Below are 21,060 nucleotides of genomic sequence, written 5' to 3'. Positions count from 1 at the left end.
TGGTGGGAGGGCCAGGGCCAACATGCAGCGTTGTTAGATCTGGATTAGATATCAAGTCTCCGGTACACATCTCTACGGCTGTCACCCTCCAGGGCAACCCTGGAGATCTCTTCCTCCACAGTGGAGAGACGTGAGGAGCAGCGACACAGCACTTAACCCACAACATCCTACCAAACGAGCCTCATTTCCTGACCTGGAACTACATTTACTGAAGAGGGTGAAATATTCCACCTTAGTCCCTATATTGCCGCCAAGAAGAAATGCCGAATTAGCGCTCTGGCCCTGGGGTCTCTGGGAAGGAAACACTTCTCTGCTCGCAGACGGAGTCAGTTGGTCAACCCACTGTTCGCTGAGCCCCGCTAACTATCAAAGGCTGGCATCAAAAGCACCTTGGGCTGGATTCAAACTAGCAACTGAGAATTAAAAAGCACCGGCGTGCAGCAGCACCAATTCCCCGAGCCGCCCACCGCGCAGCGCGTGCCAGCTCTCATGGGGAGCCGCGCATCCTGTGAAGACCAAACGTGTGAAATCTCAGGCCAGAAGCGCGTTCATCTAAAATTAGATCTACGCATTCTCTGAGCTACTCTAAATTGAACCAAGAGAGAAAGAGATAAGAGGAAGCACATCAAAGGCAAAGGGGAAGCAGAGTTTTAGAGCTGCAGAGAAGATGAGTTCAGACGAGGACCTTCTCCTGCCCCTCTGTACGGCGGTAGAGGAGCTCCAGGAGAAGCCATCTGTCTCATCCTCTTGGCCCTACCATCACCAGCTCATGAAATCCAGGCTGTCTCTGCCTGGATGCAAATGCCTGCGTACGCATTTTCAGGAACATTCCCCAGAGCCAGCCCTTTTGGCTGAGTATACAAAAGACTTTATTCCGGTTGGAATAGCAGAAACGTTCACATTGACAACTGCAGCCAACATGACATAAATAAAGCCAACAGAGCAATGGAAATCGTGGCTGACAGCAAGTATTCCAGCGAATGCTAAAACTCCCCTAGGAAGCAAATACAGATTCCCAGAACTCACCAGCAACTGAAGATTACCTAAAGGTGCCGAACAATTTATACGTATTTTTAGATCAAAAGAGAAGGCTGGAAGATGCTCTGCTTTCTCTGAAATTTTTGATGCTTGTGTGTAGCCTCTCTCAGCTCAGCCGAATCCTGCGTCATTGCAAAACCATGGGCAGATTTCACTTCTCTCCCAGTGACCTCACTGCTGTCCTCAATCCGCTTGCCGGCTAGGGCTCTGGTGGTTTTTAAGTGCTCTATAAATGCCAAGAAAGAATTACTGCCAATTTTATATCTTTTTTTCAAGGACAGAGCAAAGGAATAGTACAGTTAAGCCGTTAGCACAGCACTCCAGACCCCTGCATTCAGCAGGCAGCTCTGCCTCAAGGAAGAAGGATTAGTTATTTAGCACCCTTGCCCATCACCGGCCAAAGCTCGCCCTGTACGCAGCTGGGTACGGGGCGGAGGAATGGCTTCATCCCGCCGCTCACGCTGTGCACGCTGGCAAGACCACCCCCAAGCACAGAGCCAGGGAACAGCAGCTTCTCGGCTATTAGAAACAAAGACGTGGCATGCTACGTACTTGTGATTTGGGCCAACTGAAAGCTTCCACCTTTGACGACCTCTAGGCCTGGGGCAGAGGAAAGGGCTCAGCAGGGAGCGATCCCCTTCTGAACTGCTGGGCCTCCAGGCACGATCCTCTGAGGAGGCAGCAGCACCTCTGCCCCAGCTCCCCGCTGAGTGGGATGCGTTGCGCAGGACAGACCCTGCTCCGAGCCGGTGCCCTGCCAGGCCAGCCAGCGGCTGCTGAAGCAGAGCTCTGATGGTTTTGACTTCTCAGGACTTCAGACTCTGGACGACGTTGCCATCCCTCTGTATCACTGCATCTCGCCTAGATGCTTTGTGCCTGCTTCACTTGTATGCCGTCAGCTCCTACACCTTTTCCTCCCCTTTCCAAAACCAAACGGAGCTCAGAGAAAAACCTGTTGCAAAAAATGGTCTCTCCCAGTTTTCTCTGCTTCTGGCAGTTTGAGCCTCAGAGCTGGGCTGCAAGCGCTACACCTCATTAAAATTAGAAGGCACAAGCCTCTTGCATCCAGCCGAACATGCGGTAGGCAGGTCGGCTGCCCAAAGCCGTCGGGTTAGAGGACGGTGCCAGGGGAGAGAAGGACACCTTTGTCTCCAGCACAGCGGGCAGGCTGATGCTCTCAGCTCTCTGGGAGCACTCACCGGATGATTGCTCACCATGCTCCCTGAACGACTGCTCACTGCGCCCCTCCAGCCCAAACAGCCCTAGCCCAGCCCGGCTCTGCTCCCGCAGTGAGCTCTGGCACAGGGAGAAGGCCCACACACCCCGTCTCTGCCTCCACCTACCCAGCAAGATGTTTTTCATGTTTCCCCCACCACCACCTGTATATACACTGCATAAGGAGGCTGGCTTTTATCTGCCTGCGCAATAGTGGCCAGGCAGTTTTTGGCCAACTCAAGCACACGAGTCTATCCCTCTGCATCAAAGGTAGGAGTCAAAGCCAACGGAAAGCAAGGAGAGCCTTGCCATGGCTCCTGTGAGGAGGTCTGGCCACACTTGCAGGCCAGCGCCACTGCAGCCCAGTCCAACCGACTGAGCAGCTCAGAATGAAAACGATCATCTGCGACCACCCTTACAACTGATTGCTTCAGTTGACTATAAAGGTCCTATTTTCCATACCTACAGCCACATGCATAACCTCATGGTGCCAGCCAAAAAATTTATTGAAAGGCAAAACCCCTTTTTATACCCTCAATCCCCTATAAAATACAGAGTTTCTGACATTTTTGTAAGACATGCTGCTATTTCCAACCTGCACTGTTAACCAACACCCGTACATCTCCTTTCTCCAGTGCCCTGGTAGTGGCCTTGCCTGAAGGATCACCCAAAGAGAGCAACAGGCACCAAGTGGGAGCCCAGGCCGGCTCTCCCTCCACCCCACATCCCGCCAGGGCTCAGAGAACCTATTTCCAGTCTTTCCCATCAGGGCCCGCTTTTGCTGCTCTGCCCAAGCACTTCTTTACGTGAGCTGCAGCTTTTCTGCATCCCAACTCCTCCCCCTACGTTTACGAAGAACGTGATTAAGCCTCAGAAACACCTCGTCCCACCCTGGCCTCCAGCTTCTCCCCGAGCTCTTGGGTGCCCAGGAGGGCGCAGCGAGCTTGCATGTCCACCCTAGCCCCAGACTGCAGCAGCTGCTGATTAGAGCACAGAATCACTAAGGTTGGAAAAGACCTCTAAGACCATCAAGGCCAACCACCAACCCAACCCCACCATGCCCACTAAACCATGTCCTGCAGTGCCACGTCCACACGTTCCTTGAACACCTCCAGGGATGGGGACTCCACCACCTCCCTGGGCAGCCTCTTCCAATGCTTCACCACTCTCTCAGGAAAGACATTTTTCCTAATATCCAGCCTGAACCTCCCCTGGAGCAACTTGAGGCCATTCCCTCTTGTCCTATCACTTGTCCCTTGGGAGAAGAGACCAACACCCACCTCCCCACAACCCCCTTTCAGGGAGCTGTAGGGAGCGATGAGGTCTTCCCTCAGCCTCCTCTTCTCCAGACTGAACAACCCCAGCTCCCGCAGCCGCTCCTCATCAGACTTGTGCTCCAGACCCCTCACCAGCTCCGTCGCCCTTCTCTGGACACGCTCCAGCACCTCAATGTCCTTCTTGGAGTGAGGGGCCCAAAACTGAACACAGCACTCGAGGTGCGGCCTCACCAGCGCCGAGTCCAGGGGCACGATCCCCTCCCTACTCTTGCTGGCCACACTCTTTCTGATCCAGGCCAGGATGCCGTTGGCCTTCTTGGCCACCTGGGCACACTGCTGGCTCACATTCAGCTGGCTGTTGACCTGCACCCCCAGGTCCTTTTCCGCCAGGCAGCTTTCCAGCCACTTGTCCCCAAGCCTGTAACATTGCATGGGGTTGTTTTGCAGTGCAAACCCCTTCCAGGAGCCTTCTCCCTTGATTCTGAAATGCCACCTAAGGGCCCGGGCAGAAGTCCCTTCACAGATCCAGCTCTTTGGTCAGGACAGGATACGTCCTGTGAACTACTCCAAATGTGGAAGGCAGGGTAGGAGCAGCCAAACGGCTGCAGCTCCTTCCACTGACACAGTGGGATCCCAGGGGAACGTAGGGCATGGCAGTGAGGCTGGGTTGGGGAGGATATGAAACACTCAAAAACACAAAGTCAGCCAAAGAACAGAGCCGAAGAGCCAGGCAAAGAAAGAGTCCAGTCAAAGAAAGAGTCCAGTCAAGAGGAGCTCCCCCATTTGCCAAGGCCAGGTTGTTTTATTCTGAGCCGCTCACAACATCATCTGAGAAGCCAGTGGCCAAAAACGGATTGAAAAAGACCCTCATTTCAGTCTCCCTCCAGAAATCCCCCTCCTCCTGGTGCTGAGGTCCCTGCACAAGAGGGATGGCACGCAGGATCCCTGATGCCAGCATCTGACAAACAGCCCTCCCCTCTCTTTCATATCAGCCTTGCTTTACTTAGCACAGTAATTGCTAATGTTTCAGCTCTCCAGTGGGGCAGCACGTTTTATTGTTAGCCTACACGATAAAAATAAAATCTGATTGCAAGAAATTGCTTGGCTTCGATTATAACATCAGCGTTAATTACAAGTGCAACTGTAATTGCAGGGAGGGAAGGCTGAGTGGCAGCGATGAGGATGCATACTGAGTTCTGGTGGGCGAGCTGATGTTTTCCAGCCCAGCCCTCCCGGGAAAAGAGCAACGCTTTTACCTCCCTCACCGCAGTTGCAGCAATCCCAGACAAGCAAGTCTGCATGGCTCACACTGCTCTGCCTGGTGGCATCTCCTGGAGAAGAGGCATCCGATCTGCTCCCAGCCCCTTGAGACTTCCTCTGATGCTGACACAACTCTCACTGATACGTTCCCGCTACTTGGAGTGAAGTCCGTCCCGACTCATCCATGGAAACTCCTCAGAGCCTGTACACTGCCGTCCCCACCTCCGCACGTAACCCAAGACAAAAAGCTAGAGCCACAAATCTGTTGCCTCCCCAGAGCCGGCCTGCACCAGCCCGGGAGCTGGTGGGCCAGGGCCGGAGGAGGCATCTCATGCTTCTGCGGCCCTTGGCTGGGTTTCGGTGTGTTTGACACAGCCAGCTCTGGGGGTGCCAACAAACCTCCCCTGCTTGTTCCTTCACGGGACTGCTTCAGAGGGTTGCTTCTCCCGACCCCCTGACATTGGGGGGCAGCCCGGACGCCAACAACCCCTGTCAAATTCAGTAGGAGCAGAGACAGGGATTGCTGCCTTTGCTGGATCCAGCTTTTATCTCTGTCCTCATCCCACAGGTCAAAGGGAAAGAGTATTTGAGGTTCTTCTGGTTTGCCTGGAGCGCGGCTCAGAGCAGCCAAGGGCCCAGCAACGATTCGTGCTGGGTGACCGTGTTGGTGTCTGAACAGGAACAGCTTCACTGCTCACCCATTCATGCTGCCCAACCACAAGAACTCGCTGGGAGTGCCTTGAAACCACCTCCCGAAGAGCAGGACCGAAGGGCCATCGCATGCAGCCAGGGCTCAGCACACAGGTGCTCCGTGCCCGCACAGGCATTAGATCTTTTTCTCCGTTCCTTTATCGTGTTGACGGTGATGACGTGACGTGCAGCACGCAAAACAGAGGGAAGCAAACCAGAGCCCACCAATGCATTGGGGACGAGATCGAGACGGGGAACAAAAATACGTACTTACACCTGAACATCGTGAAGTTCACGGAAAAAACCTTCAGGAATCATCTCCAGCAACAGTTAGAACAAGAGAGGAAGGGAAGGGAAAACATCTGACGGGCAGGAGTGTCCTCCACAGCAGAGCATCTCAGAGCGGGATCTGGAAGAGGCGCAGGACCACTCCCCCGTCTGTGCATTGCTAGGTGGAGGGCACGTTCCCCAGGTCTACAGTGGACACAGAGCTCAGACGGTTCCCGAAAGGCTAAGGAACAGCACGTTACAGCTACCCCCAGCTCCAGGGCACTTGTCGTTTTTAAGGCGAGAAGTACTGTTTGAGAAAAGACTCTGTTCCCGTCAGCGATGATGGGAGTTCAGCTCTTGATGCTAGCGGGGAAGGAACAAGTCAAGAACTCGACTATTAGGGGAGACAGCTGTAAAACAACGCTTTCAAACGGGGCAGGGGAAGAAAAGCCAGTCCAAACCCACTCTGGAGATAAGCAGGGCTATTCCCCGGTGCTGACGTGCACCTCAGAGATGCAATTCCCATTCTCAATGTCCACCCCTTCTCCACTCATCTAGTGGACCAGATGCTGTCTTGAACTGCTGAAAGCACGATGGAGCTAGGGGCTGACGGACAAGGCTGGCCTCCTGTACGCCACAGAAACTTCCCAGAGCCGCTCGCGGCCGGGACCGTTCTGTGAGCCGGCAGACAGAAGACTTTTCCTGGGAATCAGGTGAGGTAGGGTCCTTCTGTTCATAAAGCCCTTCCAGCCAAGGTGGCCGCAGCCACCTCCACAGAGGTATGGAAGAGGAAAGCATTCGCTACCTGTTTCCTGATCCAAAACCACACCTACAGAAATCACCTGAGCATAACCACTTTGCAGGACCCGGAGGGTGCTCGTGCCAAAGCAGCAGCGGGAGTGACAGTACGAGAAGTTTTAATCAAATGTCTCCATTTCACACCTATGAAACGGAGACAATATTTCCACTATCCTTCATCTGCAGAGGTCTCAGGTACCGAGTGGAACTTCCTCGGAGCTAAGATTTTTTACTTACAGCCGTCTGTGCGGAGTTTCTAACTCTGTGCATAGAAATCGTTAACTAAAACCAGTTAATAACCAAAAAGCCAGTAGATGGCACTCAAGAATATGCAAGACTTCTGAAATGTGCAAGACCAATAAAACTTGCATCTGCAGTGCACAACAGCAACATGTGTCTCATTACATAGACACGCTACCGGAAGGGCTGAGAAAGAGGTGACGATCTCGGCCGCACAGTAACCCAAAATGCCAAGACCACAAATGGCTTTAATCTCTCTTATCGAAGGGATCCAGGCAGCAGGATTTGGATCCAGAGCCATGCCTGGGAGCAGTTTGCGTTTTGGCGGGGATGCAGCTGGGCAGCATTGCCGCTCCGTCTGCGCTCTCGGCCAGCCAGCGCTGGAGCGCAGGGGAAAGCTGTGGGTAAGCATGGCACAGGGCCCGCCACGGCTGAACACGATCGATCCGGCATTCTCAAGAGCACTAAAACGTCTCCTGAACACTGCTAAAATACCAGCAACAAGCCTCCCCTCCCATATGAGCACCATCAGAGCAAGGCCACCCTCCTCCAGGATCCCAAGCTCTGGCGAGGCGTATCAGCGTGTGAACCACCACCCACTCGGCTATCAGGCAGCTCTGCGAAACACACCCAGACCATCCAGGGTTTCTGGGTGGCCGTGCCTGTGCCAGTTTTTAAAGTTGTTAAAGTACTAGTAATGCTCAGCAGCCTGAAAGAAAAGGTTTTACAGCAGGTAAACGGCTTAATCTTTTGTGGGGTCTTTCTATTTCCTATAACGCATTTGGCTACTTTAAGTGCTTCCTCACTAGCCCTCTGCGAAGGCTAAACAGAACCGTTTTCCAAACAAAATCTGAGACCCTTACAGAACGGAGTCTTTAAGCAGCTATCACGAGCCCATCAGAAAAGACCTGTTAGCAGCAGAAACATCGGGCCCTGCAGCGAAACGTGCCCGTAATTTTCTCTGTCCAGGGATTTCGGAGGTTTTTTTTGCTTTGCTTTCCTAACCCAAACATAACCTCACTGGGACTGCAACAGGATGGAGCCGGCTGGAGCAAAGAGGTTCCTGGTTAAGAAGCATTATTTAATGGCACGTTACAAACTTAGGGGATGAGGCGTGCACAGTTGCCTACCGAGTGGCCTGGGGAAGGAGATGCAGCATGTCCAGCCCGAAAGAAGCCATCGGCAAACCACAGCCGCAGCCCCAGCTGGCCACAAGGACCCCTCGGCACCAGTTTGTTACTGGGGAACCTGCGTGCCTGGCCCGGCCGGCAGCCCCATTATGCCACTCCCTGGTTGCCGGCCCTGCTAACAGCGAGGTGCTCCCCCCCGCCCCGGCTTCGGTTCCCGACGCGAGTCTGCGGAGAATGGCGATCCCTCCCTTCCAAACCTCACTACGGCGGGTGCTAAGCTCCAGGAGCCCAAAGCCCTGCAAAAGCACGTGGACAAAGAGAGGTCTGCAGGGGAAGATCCACGTGCCAGCACCCTGGGGCCTGGGCTGCACCCATGCTCCGGGCTTTGCAGGATGGCTGGTGAACCCTACCAAACCTGCCAGCCGTGCCCTGACAAGACTCAAGGCACGTTTCCTCAACGGTTCCCACCCCTTTCCAAGGCTGGGAACCCAGGGATGCCCCAAAGCAGCAGCTGCCAGCTATGAAACAGCACGGACGCGGACAGCAGAGCACCGAAAGGAAGGAGGGACCATGTTCCGCAAGCCGCCTGACTCTGGATCGAGAGGGAAAGGGCAAGGCAACAGGGTCTTCTCCACATACCCCTGCACCAAACCACAAGCCAGGTTGGAAAAAAGCAAGGCGAGAGGGCTCCCAGTGAGCGCAGTCAGGCTGGCAGAGCAGGGGACATTTCAAAGGCACGGTGCCGGCAGGATCTGCCGGGGCGGCAACACGGCTGTCCACGGGCACAGCCCAGGGCTGCCCGATGCCTCGCACGTATCATCTGCTGCCTCTCAGGTCAAGGCAGTTCCCAGCTCATGGAAAATTTTGGACATGAGTAATTTTATTGTTTTTGTTCAGCTTGGACAGAAACCAAATTCCACAGAGGCACTGGGATGGCCCGGAAAGCCTATGTTTTAACCAGTTTATCGGTACGTCCCTTGAAAGATAACCCAATTCCCGGTGCCCCCTGGGCGAGGTGGCTGCATCATCCAGAACGCTGTTTGTGATCCCTCGTGCAACCCCGGTCCCATCTGGGGTGCGGGAAGCTGTAAAACACGGGCCTCAAGGTGTTAGCGCGGGAGGCGACGGGAACAGGGGAGCGCAGATAATCCTGCGTAAACAACCAGCCGAGCCCTTGCTTGGCAGCATTTTTCCATTGTCTATTATGTACAGCTGGACGAACGTCAATAAATTACCGATGGAAATGAGCCCGGCTGAGCAGGCAGTTGGGCTTGAACAGCTGTTTTCTAGGTGGCACAGCGGCGTTTCAGCTCCGCTTCGCAAGCGGTGGTGAATCAGGGATTACCAACTGCCTTCAGGGGTGGGAAAGAGAAAAGCAAACCCTGTACAGAGGAAGGGAAGCACCCGGTCCGCCCCGGCCGAGAGCCCGCCGAGACATGGATGTCTCAGGGAGGAGAAAGTAAAAAGCCAGGCAGGCAGCGGTGAGTCACGGGAAGGTACCTGCCTCCTGCCAGCCACCACAGAGGTCACACCCAGCACCGGCTGAGCCACTCTCCGCACACTTGCTCCTGCGGCTCACCCACGGGGGAGCACGGGGCAGAGCACCGCATGGGCTTGCATAAGATCACTGGGAAGCATCCCAAGTCCCAGGCAAACTTGGAAGACAAAAAAACCAAACAACGGATGGATGCAACGAGGGCTGCAGCTCCTCCATCCGCACATCTCTGCGCCACCCGACGCTACACCCTTACCCGACACCCAACTTCGCCGCTTGTCTACCCTGAGTCTCTCAGAGGGTCCTCGGATACAGTTCTCCGGCGTGACAGCAAGCTACTTTGTCTGACATATTCTACAGGAGATCCTGTACTTTCACTTTGCCCACCTCCTCTGGGGCGTGGGGGGGGACAGACCCCGCAGCACCCAGCTACGAGAGCAACACGCGGCGTCCAGCTGGCCGGGATCGCTGGAGCCAACGCGCCAGCTCCCTGCTGCGGAGCCCCTGTAAAAACCACCCGGCAAACTCCCGTAAAAACTTTGTGGTCTGCTGTAGGGTGGCTGTTAAAAATAACGACGTCGAGAAACGGGAGGCTCTCGCTTTCAGAAAGAAAGGTATTAAGTTGCAAAGTCGTTGAGACCTGTTTATTATTTAGCATCTGTTTAATTTCAACTAGGAAAAAATACCTCGGAGGATGGAGGGCTGAAATTGGTAATTCAATCCTTCGGCTCCAGCCTGAGGGAGTTTTGTAATTAAGACACAGTGAAATCAGAGATGATTTCAACTTGTCTTCTCGGAAAAGCAAAACAGATAAAAAGAAAGCCACCGGCCCGCACACTACGGGACCTGAAAGGGTTGAAAGCAGACCACAGGCTGCGTGTTGTGGCCACGTGGCTCCCGCAGGCTTCTCCTGGTCTCCCCAACCGTCAAGCTACGGCCAAGGTAAACTATGAAATCAGCCTGAACACGACCAGGAATGGGGAGGGAAGTAGCACTCACAGAAGGAAACTAAGCAAAACACAACCAACCCTCAAACCTCTCCTGGTCGCAAGCAAGCCAGGTACTGGTTCGTGCAAACCGGGCAGCCGGTCAACGCTGGGTCCTCACCAGGGACTCAGAAACAGTTTCGGAACTTGTCAGAGGATAGTAGTTGACAGAAGGGTTCATTTCCCAACTGCAAACAGCCACGGTGGCTACTTCTAAGGGTTTAAGACAGACCGAGTATCAAAAACTGAACCAGTGAAAAACAGATTTAGGAATTGTCTCAAACGGAAGAAATAAACCTGATTTCTAAAGCATTTGGCTGGGGCTTTTTGAGAGTCACCTCAACGCTACTGATGGCAGACCCGAATTCCCTGCCCGTGAGCGCCGTGCAGCCGAGACCCTTCTCTCCTCTATTCGTATGAAGCCACCCCGGGCCGTTACACTCCCCTTCACTCAAAAGCTCCCCAAAGCAGGTCCTTTACCCAAGAAGCTGCAGCAGCCGTAAGCAGCATTCAAGTTTTTATCCTCTTGGCCACCCACATTTACACGACACACGATTGGGCCCGGTGGAAGGCTGACGCCGACACCCGCCATCTATTTGCCTCCCAAACCTCGGGGAAGCCTTGCGCCGTGCTGCCAGGGAGCTCGTCTCCCAGCATCGTTCTTCTGCGGGGAAAAGAGGAGCTCACTGTAGGACGGAAGGAAAGACGCTGCCTTTCGTCTTCTCTTCCCCAAACCCGACCTTTTCACGGCTAGCGGGAAGACGGAGCCGCCTCGCCTCGGGAAGCAGAGCTGGGCTTATCTTCGTGCCGCCTTCCAGCTCTTCCTCGACTTTTCCATCTTCCCTCATGAGGAGATGCGTCACCTTCCCAAGGGAGGAAGGATGGGGCGATCTTCTCCTCCCAAGCGGAGCAGAAAGAGGTGGGTGTTGGTAAAGTAAGGAGAAGAAGCAGCGGAGGGAGGGCGGGCGCCTTCCCCTTCCCCTCCAAACCGAAATACCGGCTGCCCGGCTCTTCTTTTAACTACAACACCGGCTAACGGGAGGGAGAGCGGCTCCTGTTTCTACAGCAACCGCGGGCCCGGCGCGGTATCCCGGGAGAGGCCGGAGCGGGAGACGGGAACAAAAGCGGCGGAGACCGGAGGGCAGCGCGGGGGGGGGGGGGGGGGGGGGGGGGGGGGGCGCTCGGCGCAGCGCCCGCCCGAATCAACAGCGGAGCAAGAGGGAGGGAACGGGAGGCGGCTGCACACACACACACAGACAGACACAGACAGACAGACAGACAGACACACACACAGCCGGTCCCGGCCGCCGGGAAGCCGCCCCCCTCCTCCCGCCGCCCCACTTGCGGCGCGGCCCCGCACTCACCCCAGAGGAGAGTGAGGAGCTGCGCCCGCGGCACCAGGCTGAGGGCGTAGACGGCGCCCAGGTGCAGCAGCCCCATCAACACCACGTTCCGCCAGACGATGGCCTGCCCGCTACCCGCCTCACCGCTCGCAGCCCGCCGGGAGCCGGCCATCTCGCCGGCGGGGCGCTAGGGCAGGCGGCTCCCCGCGCTAGCGCGGCGGGGAGCGGCTAAGGGCGGCCGGCCGCACCGCCGCATCTGTTACCGCCGCCGCCTCACGCCGCCTCCATGGAGCTCCCGCACCGCGGCGGGGGACGGGGCGGCCGTCGGCCCTGCATAGCGACAGCCAATGGCGGCCGCGGACCGCCCCGCCCCGCCCCCGGCCCCGGCCGCGCCGAGGGGCCGCCCCTCAGCACCCGCCCAGCGCCCGCGCCTGAGGGCGGCCCCGCGCCTGAGGGCGGCCCCGCGCCTGAGGGCGGCCCCGCGCCTGAGGGCGGCCCCGCGCCTGAGGGCGGCCCCGCGCCTGAGGGCGGCCCCGCGCCTGAGGGCGGCCCCGCGCCTGAGGGCGGCCGCCGGCGGGACTCCGCGCTTGGTGTCCGGCGGGGTACGGGCCTCCCTCCGCCCTGCCGGCGCCTTTTCGGGCGGCTGCCCTTGGGGAGCGGCGGGCGCCTCTCTGCCGGCGGGTCTGAGGGGGCAAAGGCTCCCGGGGGAGATGGCTGTCAGGGACGGTTAATCTTGGAAGCCCGTGAAGCCGGGGGGGGGGAGATGCCCCCGCTGCCAGAGGAGCAGATACTCGAGAGCTCGCCCATAAAGTTTATCCGACTGGGATTAGCGTTGAAAACCCCAAAACCAAAGGCAGCGAGCTTTCTGCCAGCAGCGCGTACTCGAGCGCGGGGCCTGCCCCGCTCCCTCACGCCATCCCACCAGGGACGGAGCATTGTTTGAGCGTCGAGACGCGGTTTCCCAGGGCCGAGACACGCGGCGGCCTCCCGCTGCGGGAGAGGAAGGGCCTCACGTTACTCGGGGTGCCGGGGTGGGTTAGGGAATGGCGAGTTGGCCCGTGTCGGAAGGGTGACCCGGATCGACGGGAGAGCGGCAGGCAGGCCACAGTTCCCGTTCCTCACGTGCTGCGGGGCAGGGAACACCTCGCACAAGCAGCCTGTGGAGGGTTTAAGTCGCTAGCTGGGCGCTAGACCCCAAGTCCGGATAAAACGTGTGCGCGCGAGGCATTTTGTTCAGCTTTGAACGTTTCTGGGAGAACAGGAGGGAAGGAGGGAGCGGCACAGGCGTGTCGGCAGTCCTCCGCCCCGGCTGGGGCCGGCTCCTCCATGATCTGTAGCCCGTGATGTCTTTCCATCACTGCGCCGGGACCGCAGAAGGGGGTGATTTAAGTTGTGCTGTGCTTTCCTGCTCTGACTTCCCCCTGGTGCCCAAGGTCAACCGTTAGGCTAAGTTCAAGTGTACCTACTACCGATCTAATACATGACTCTCTCTTTCCTTTTAGGACTCTGCCATATGATGTTGGGGGCAGGCAGGAGGGAGGACTCTGTCGTTTAATAACTTTTCCATCTCTCAGTGTCTGAGAGCAGAAAGAAGCCCCCATCCCTTACGCACCGGCTGCTCCCCGGCTGCTGCTGGGCGTGCTACACCATGGGTGAGCCTCGAGCTTACAGGAGCAAACTAGCCCGAGCTCACCTCCGCACACTGCGGCTCACGCGGGTACGCCACCCTGAGTGTTTAATGGAGGAAGATCAGGGCTCGGGGCGAGTGAAACGGGGGTGCTACCAGGCAGCAAGGAAATACGGAGGCCGGGGAGCACGTCTCTTTGGAAAGGCAGGATGAGAGCAGCCGTCCTGACCCGGCTTCTGCAGGCTATTAAAGCATGGCACGGGATAGATGTTAGTCTTGTACGCTCACGCAGATGCAAGCGGAGCTGAAACCTAGCAGCTGCCTTCCACAAACATTCCGGCCACCCTGGCAAGAGACAAACAGACATGGAAACTGCTTGATGAGATTTCCAACTGATTTGAGTCACTGATGAATGCATCCGTGAAGGCTCCCTCTGCCACCAGCGTGCATTAGCGCGACGTTACCTTGGCACGCAATACTCTTAAGTTTCATATCCTACTTTTAGCTCCAGTTCATAGCAGTTTGTTTACACAGTAGCCAATACAGCACAGAAAGCAGGTGAACAAAGATGATGTGGCAAATGCTCTGTTGCACCCTCATGTCCTCTGGGTGCGGGGAGTGCTGATGCTTAGGGTGACAACGTCGGGTATCTTCTGGGAAGGAAAAGGCCTCATGTCCCTGTCCTAGCAAAGCCGGTCGCATGCAGAGAAAGCTTGTCAAGTGCAGCAGCAAAACGGGAAGGGGGGCATCGTCCTGTACCCAGCCCAGCGGCGACCAGAGGTGTCCCTCCTGCTCATGGAGTTGCTGGTCCCGGTGGAGGAGCAGATGAAGCCCAAGCCAGCCCGAAGTCACCCCTTTGAAAGTGTTGTCGTTGCTCGGTGTCATTCTTCATGAGCGGAGCCCATCGCTGTTCCCCCGACCCCAGAAATCACCACTTGGGCAGCAGCGCTTCGGTGACAGCATCAGCATTTCTCCCAGGATCGCTGCAGTGGCTGCAGGCAGCAGCACAGTTTGGGACATGATGCTAGGAAAACATCTCTCTTTTAAAAAGCTACATGGCTACGTGGATCATGAAGTCAGGACTACATGCCGCAGACAAGAGATCTGGACTGCCGGGCTAAGATCTTGCTAGTACCCAGAGACACAAAGAAAAGAGTTTGCAAATCTGACTCCTGTTTCCCTTGGTAAAAAATAATACTGGAAAGCATTCAGTGAGGCAGAATCGCCTAGAGAAGAAACCTGAGGAGCTGCAACCAAAACAGCAACAAACGCAAAAGGAGATCTTCTCAGTAAACACTCCAGGGTTCATGTTTTTAAAAGTGAAGGATGTGCAAGTCTGAAAAAAAATGCCTGGCTGTAGTTTAGAAATCTGGCAACTGCTTGGTTTTGTCTGCTGCACTTAATGGTGAAGATGTACTGACTGCTGACACGCTGGAAATGAGAACTCAAGGCAGTGTTTGGCAAGAAAGGTTACAGCCTCCCCCTCCTCTGCACATCTTGACGTTGCTGGCAGTCCCAGCTGGACTTCCTGCTGTCATGCGTGTCCGTCTGCTCGCTGAGTTTGGCCTCCTCTGCTGCAATAACGCCTTTTCCGTGCAGGTGAAAGAGGCACCTGACATTTAGCTGGGGTCCAGGGTGACCTGTACGCAGCCCTCGGTGCTATCTTATGAACTCGCTAGATTCTACTGAGTCTCACTCTGTTGTCTGTCTCAGCACAGCTCTTGCTTAGATCTCACTGATGGGTGAGAGGACTGGACTACGGGCTCGAACCCGCTCGCAGGCAGCATGCAAGCGCGTGATTCCTCCTGGGACCTGGCTCAAATGCTGCGCCAGGTTGCTTAACAGATAGGCACAGGCTTCGAGGATTGCTTCGGCACACCCTGCGAGTGAGCACACATCCTCTTGCAGCCTCGCCAGCGAGAGAGGGCTCATCCATCATCTGCACTGAGGTGAGAAATGCTGTCCATGACATGAATCTGTGACTATCTCACTGGCAAATTCCTACCGCTGATGGGGACAGGCGTCTCTGTGCCACAAAGGCTTCTTCTGTCTTGCTGGGAGGAAGGAGGTTACAGGTTATTCTCCACCAACACAACTGTGTGTCAGATAACCAATGCAAGAACAAAGGACAAAGACCTAAATCTTGTGGGGCTTCCTATTCCGGTTGAAAACCTCGCGGACTTGCAGGGATCCAGCGCAGCTGCTGGAGTTAGGTACTGCCCCACAGAGAAAGCAGGGTATTATTTCTCGCTTTGCAGAGGGTAGCACCGGGGGATCCACTTAAACCTGCGACCAGACCCTGCCTGTCCTGCTGTGCTCTGCGTGGCAGCGCAGGGGCGGGCAGCAGCGGCCGTCACGGTGATGCCTAAAAGCCTTCCTGCCAAATAACACGGGACCTAGAGGCTCTTTGCCTCACTGAGGTGAGTTAGGCTGGGATGGCACTCTCAAAATGAGGCTGCAAAGGGCTCAAAAGGTGCTGCAATGTCTTAGGTAGGGTGTTACGATTTTTTGTTATTACAAAGGTTTAAGAAACATAGCAAAAAAGGAGCTCTAACATTTCATAGCTCCAGAATTTACTTGTCCTTCCTTAGTTATTTGACCTGAAAGCCCTTTCAGCCTTCAGAAAGCCGCACAAAGGAGTTTGGAGGGAGGCTCTTGCCGGAGTTCAAGCGCGGCATGGCAGGGGGATGGCAGGCAGGCGCCAGCTCACCTCCACCCCGAAATGGCTCCCGGCGCAGCACTGGCCTCCGCTCCTGGTGAGCGATTGCTAGGGACACGGGCCTGGACCCGGGGGAGAGCAGCTTTATGAGTGATATTGGTACAAAACACATTAGTCTGCTGCGCTAATTAATTACTAACGACACCTCCTGAGGCAAGTGAATCAGCAGAGAGTATATAATTAAACCCCAGATTGGTTTTGCTGTATTTTAAACATTCTTCTAGAATTCTCCACCTGGAAGAAAGAAAGAGGGCAGCGATGATGAAAGATCGCGAAGAGTTCATGAGAACAGTGAGTATCGTTTTAATGCTACTGCTGCCATCACATTTCAGCGCAGAGCTATTGAAAATATTGACAAGTGTGGCCTTTTTTTTTTTATCTTGCCATGAAAAATGAAGTAATGACCCTGAAGCATTGTTCAAATGAAGGCCTTAAGTGGTAAAGAAGGAAACAAAGCCTAAAATATCAGAGGGACAAGAAATACGTGCTCAATGTTTATGTATTGAAGTGCTTCTTGTGTACCTGGTGAAGAAGTTGAGCAACAGGTTCCCAAGAAGTATCCCTTGTGCTGTCCAGGCAGGCACGGACGTGCTGGTGAGGTCAGCTGCAGTTTCCTTTTTAGGGTGCTCCTTAATAAATCCTCTCTTAATTAGACTCTCTTCTGGCTAACTTGCAGCTCTAAAGCTCGTAGGAATTTTAATCGGTTTAGCCTCTTTTGAGCGAGGGTTGCATTAAATGTATCTGTACATCCTGCCTGGCCATTTGGTGATGCATCTGTCTGATCTGCAGGACCGGCAGAGGAAACATGGGAATGACCAGCTCAGCATTCAGCGAGTCGAGGCTGGGAGATTACCCTGAGCTTGTCCCATTTAAGATTGGACATGTTGAAACCGTTCCTGGTATCAGCACATTATTTATTACACTCCTCAGTATACTCTGACAGCGGCCTTGGCTCTTGTTCAAGGCTGAGCGACTCGGCTCCGCACCAGGCACCCCGACGGGACGCTCCGCATCCCCTGCAGAGGAGGCGGGATTAGTCGGTGGCAGACGTTTGGCCATATAAGCCTGGTTTTCCCTTTAGCTTTGAGCCGTGCCTAGCTCTATATATGCTGCCCTGTCTTTGCAATGGATGCCTAACATGGCTCAGAACAGTGAAGCCTTATGGGTGCGGAGCCACGTGGGATCGCAGACACGGTGGGGAGGACAGGGGAGGGAAACATCTGACCTAGGGACTCCTTTTTTTCCCCCTCGCAGTCACATCTCCAGCCAGGCTAACGACGCGGTGGGGTATGTGCTGCTGAAGCAAAGGAGCAGCATGGTGGTCAGGGGGAGGATGGAGCTGAGGGGAGCCTGGGGAGAGACGCCATGCCATGCTTCCCAAAACACGCCCCCTCCCCTCCGTAGTTTTGGGGGGAAACAGCTACGGCAGCAGAACCCCCCTCCCTTCTCTCTCAATAGCCCAGTCAGTCTAGCATAGGCTCCCTTCGGGGCAGAGAAAACACGGTTACTCCACCGTAAACCCACATTCCCAATCTGTATGTTAGGGAACCACGTTATCCGAAAGGCACGACACAGAACAAATCCGATGTAAACATTGCACAGGCTAGAAATGCTGCAGTGATTAAAAGACAATCTCCAACATTCATGTCTAATGCTGACCTTGGACTTCTGCCAGCAAAACCAAGGTAAATCCATTACAGAGCTTTACAGGCAGAAAAAGGGTTTCACACTGCCCCGATACATCCCCCCCATTTGCCTCGGCAGCGGGAGAGAACTGCTTTAACACTGCCCTTTCCCACAAACTCTCCTACGGCTGCTTTTGCCTGGATGGCGATAGCTGAAGGAGCAAATACCTCCTCGCAACACCCACGCTGCCGCAGATTACAGCTTGGAATTTCCTTCCATCCCTTTTTCTTATAATTCCGCAGCCTTGGGGGGGGGCTGCAAAGAGGAGTAGCGTGGTTGGTGTTAATGCCATGGCATAAATCTCAATCAGTGAGATCAAAATTAGGCTATTTGGGGCCAAATTTTTTTATCAGCATAAATTGGCAGGGCTTCATTGCCTTCTGTACATGAAGATGGCCATTTGCATTTATAACATCAGATGGGGGGCTAATTGCTTGGCATTCCTTGAAGATACGAACAGACGGCAGCCAACTGATTAACTATTATTATTCATCTCAGCTGCTCTCAGGAGAAGCAGCAGATTTTCGCATCTACGCCTGTTATGTACTTGGGCAGTGCAGTTCTCCGGCCCTGAGCTCCTGAGCACAGCCGAGGTGGAGGACAGCTTTCCTTCCAGCGAGGAGGGTGAGCTTACTCTGTTCCTGACATCCAGTGTCCAGGCCAGCGGTGCAACATCACAGTACCCAAAGATACTATCACCTCAAAAAACCCCAGTGTTTCTCTCTGATCCGGTGGTCTCATTTTTGACCGCTTCAATTTCCAGACCAAGCTTACTGGTGGCCAGCTCGTACCACATTTGTTCTCACGCTAACGCTGCTCTTCACTTCCAATCAATCCGATTCCCTTGTGCTCTTCACTGGGTGAACAAGCAAAGTGTATTTAGTCTCCTCCCGTTGAACAATCTCTTCAGTCCCCGACATCCGCGTGCCTCGCTGAGTCCCTTCTCACTTGGCATCCTCTTCCACATGGATGGAAGGCTCACGAAGGCTCGTGCAATGCCATTAAACCTTCCTTAGCTTTTACAAAGCCACATCCTACTGAGGAGCTGTTCCTAGCTAATCCTCTCAGGTCCTGCGGCTCCTCTTACTCCCAACTTAGGAGCTTCCAATTTACAGCAATGCTTTTGCCCACAGCCCCACACACTGCACCTACCGGAGAGTATCCCCCTTCTGCCACCGCTGTCGGTCGCCCCGGTTGTTACTGCCAGGAACAGCCAGCTTCACACACAAGCTGTGGGCCGTCTGCATGTCCTTCACAAGTGCCGCTTGCCACCACTCCTGCTTCTTGTGCAGGAGTACTCCCGCAAACACTCAGTGAGAGCATATGCAAGGCCGGCTTTTGAATTCCCCCTCTAGTCTTCTCGCAGCACCTCCCATCCGCCAGTTTGGTCCTGAAGAACTGAGATTCACTCTTGCTTTCCTTTCCTTGCTGAACAGTGGATCACAGAAACCTCAGGCCAGCCCAGCACACCTGCTTTTCACCCTACTAAGGTTTTTTTTTATTCCCGTTTACCTTTGGATGCATTTGTTCTTTTAAAATTTGTTCTTTCCCACCTTGAATCAAGACACAAGGGTCTGTGTTTCTCTGGCCAGACCGTGCCCAGTTTGCTCTGAGGGAGGCATCAATACTGAAGTTCAGTGCCGCAGTCCTTTCCCCGTGTGCAGAGATCCCGGGACACTAAGCTGTCCGCATTCTGCTTTTGCTGCAGATGGCAACATTCCTGCTTCCGCGCAGCCCCTTTCCTCCTGCCTTCCCTGTTATCAGGGCCTTGGATTTCATTCCCAGCTTGCAGAAAGCAGTCCCGGGGGAGGAAAGCTGGAGCACACCAAGCTGTTACCATTCACAGAATCACAGGATCATTTAGGTTGGAAAAGACCTTCAAGATCATGAAGTCCAACTGTAAACCTAACCCTGCTAAGTCCACCACTAAACCATGTCCCGCAGTGCCACGTCCACACGTTCCTTGAACACCTCCAGGGATGGTGACTCCACCACCTCCCTGGGCAGCCTGGTCCAGTGCTTCACCACTCTCTCAGGAAAGACATTTTTCCTCATATCCAGCCTGAACCTCCCCTGGCGCAACTTGAGGCTGTTTCCGCTTGTCCTGTCACTTGTCACTTGGGAGAGGAGGCCAACACCCACCTCCCCACAACCCCCTTTCAGGTAGTTGTAGAGAGCGATGAGGTCTCCCCTCAGCCTCCTCTTCTCCAGACTGAACAACCCCAGCTCCCTCAGCCGCTCCTCATCAGACTTGTGCTCCAGACCCCTCACCAGCTCCGTCGCCCTTCTCTGGACACGCTCCAGCACCTCAATGTCCTTCTTGGAGTGAGGGGCCCAAAACTGAACACAGCATTCGAGGTGCGGCCTCACCAGCGCCGAGTCCAGGGGCACGATCCCCTCCCTACTCCTGCTGGCCACACTCTTTCTGATCCAGGCCAGGATGCCGTTGGCCTTCTTGGCCAATTCTCATCTGCATCAGGAGGTTCTGCAAAATATTTACTAGATACTGTGGTCTCAGAAATCAGGAGTGGGGCTGGTGAGCTGAATGTTTTCCCCACTGGGGTAGACTGCCATTTCCTTATTATCCATTGATGGCAGCATTAACTTAGTGTTTTCGATGCGATTCAGCCAATACCAGAGCCTGCTGGGCAAGGAGTTATTATTAAGAGCAGGGATGAATACTGAAGGATACCTGCAAACCTTCCGAATGATGGGAGCAGGATACAACCTAGATGTAGCACAGCTTAGAAACCTACACCCTAGATCAAGGGGAAGAAAATGACTCCAATTGTTTTTTAAACTCTTGAAAGAAAGCAACTCCACATTGATGCTCCATGTTCACTGGTTATAAAAATTTGAGGTCAGAAAATGCTGGAAAGGAAGTAAAATTAAGCTCAGTTTTGCCAGAGGAAGGGAAATGTTTTGCCTGACAAATCTGTAACTCATAATCAGTTTAAGTCACGGAAGTCAGCAAGGATTTGCATTGTTATTCAATATTTCTTGCAGTATTCATTGCCAAATCTACATTCCACAGGCACCAGTATTTTAGGTAGTACTCAAGCAAAACTGCCTTTTTTTTAAAATCTGGACATTTCTTCTAACTGCTGTTCTTCCTAGACATATTTCTATCCACAAGAAACAATTTGCACCTTGTTTGCACACTAAATATCCATGTCTCTGTATGGGTGGCTTAAACCACTCTACGTTATCTCCCCTCTTAGCTTTTAAAAATACACACACATGTGTTCAGAATCCTTGCTAAACCTTTCCTTGAAATGCAAATCTC

The sequence above is a fragment of the Gavia stellata genome, chromosome 19, assembly GCF_030936135.1.
Source record: "Gavia stellata isolate bGavSte3 chromosome 19, bGavSte3.hap2, whole genome shotgun sequence".
NCBI classification, from domain to species: Eukaryota; Metazoa; Chordata; class Aves; order Gaviiformes; family Gaviidae; genus Gavia; species Gavia stellata.
Note: the sequence above shows the minus strand (reverse complement) of the source record.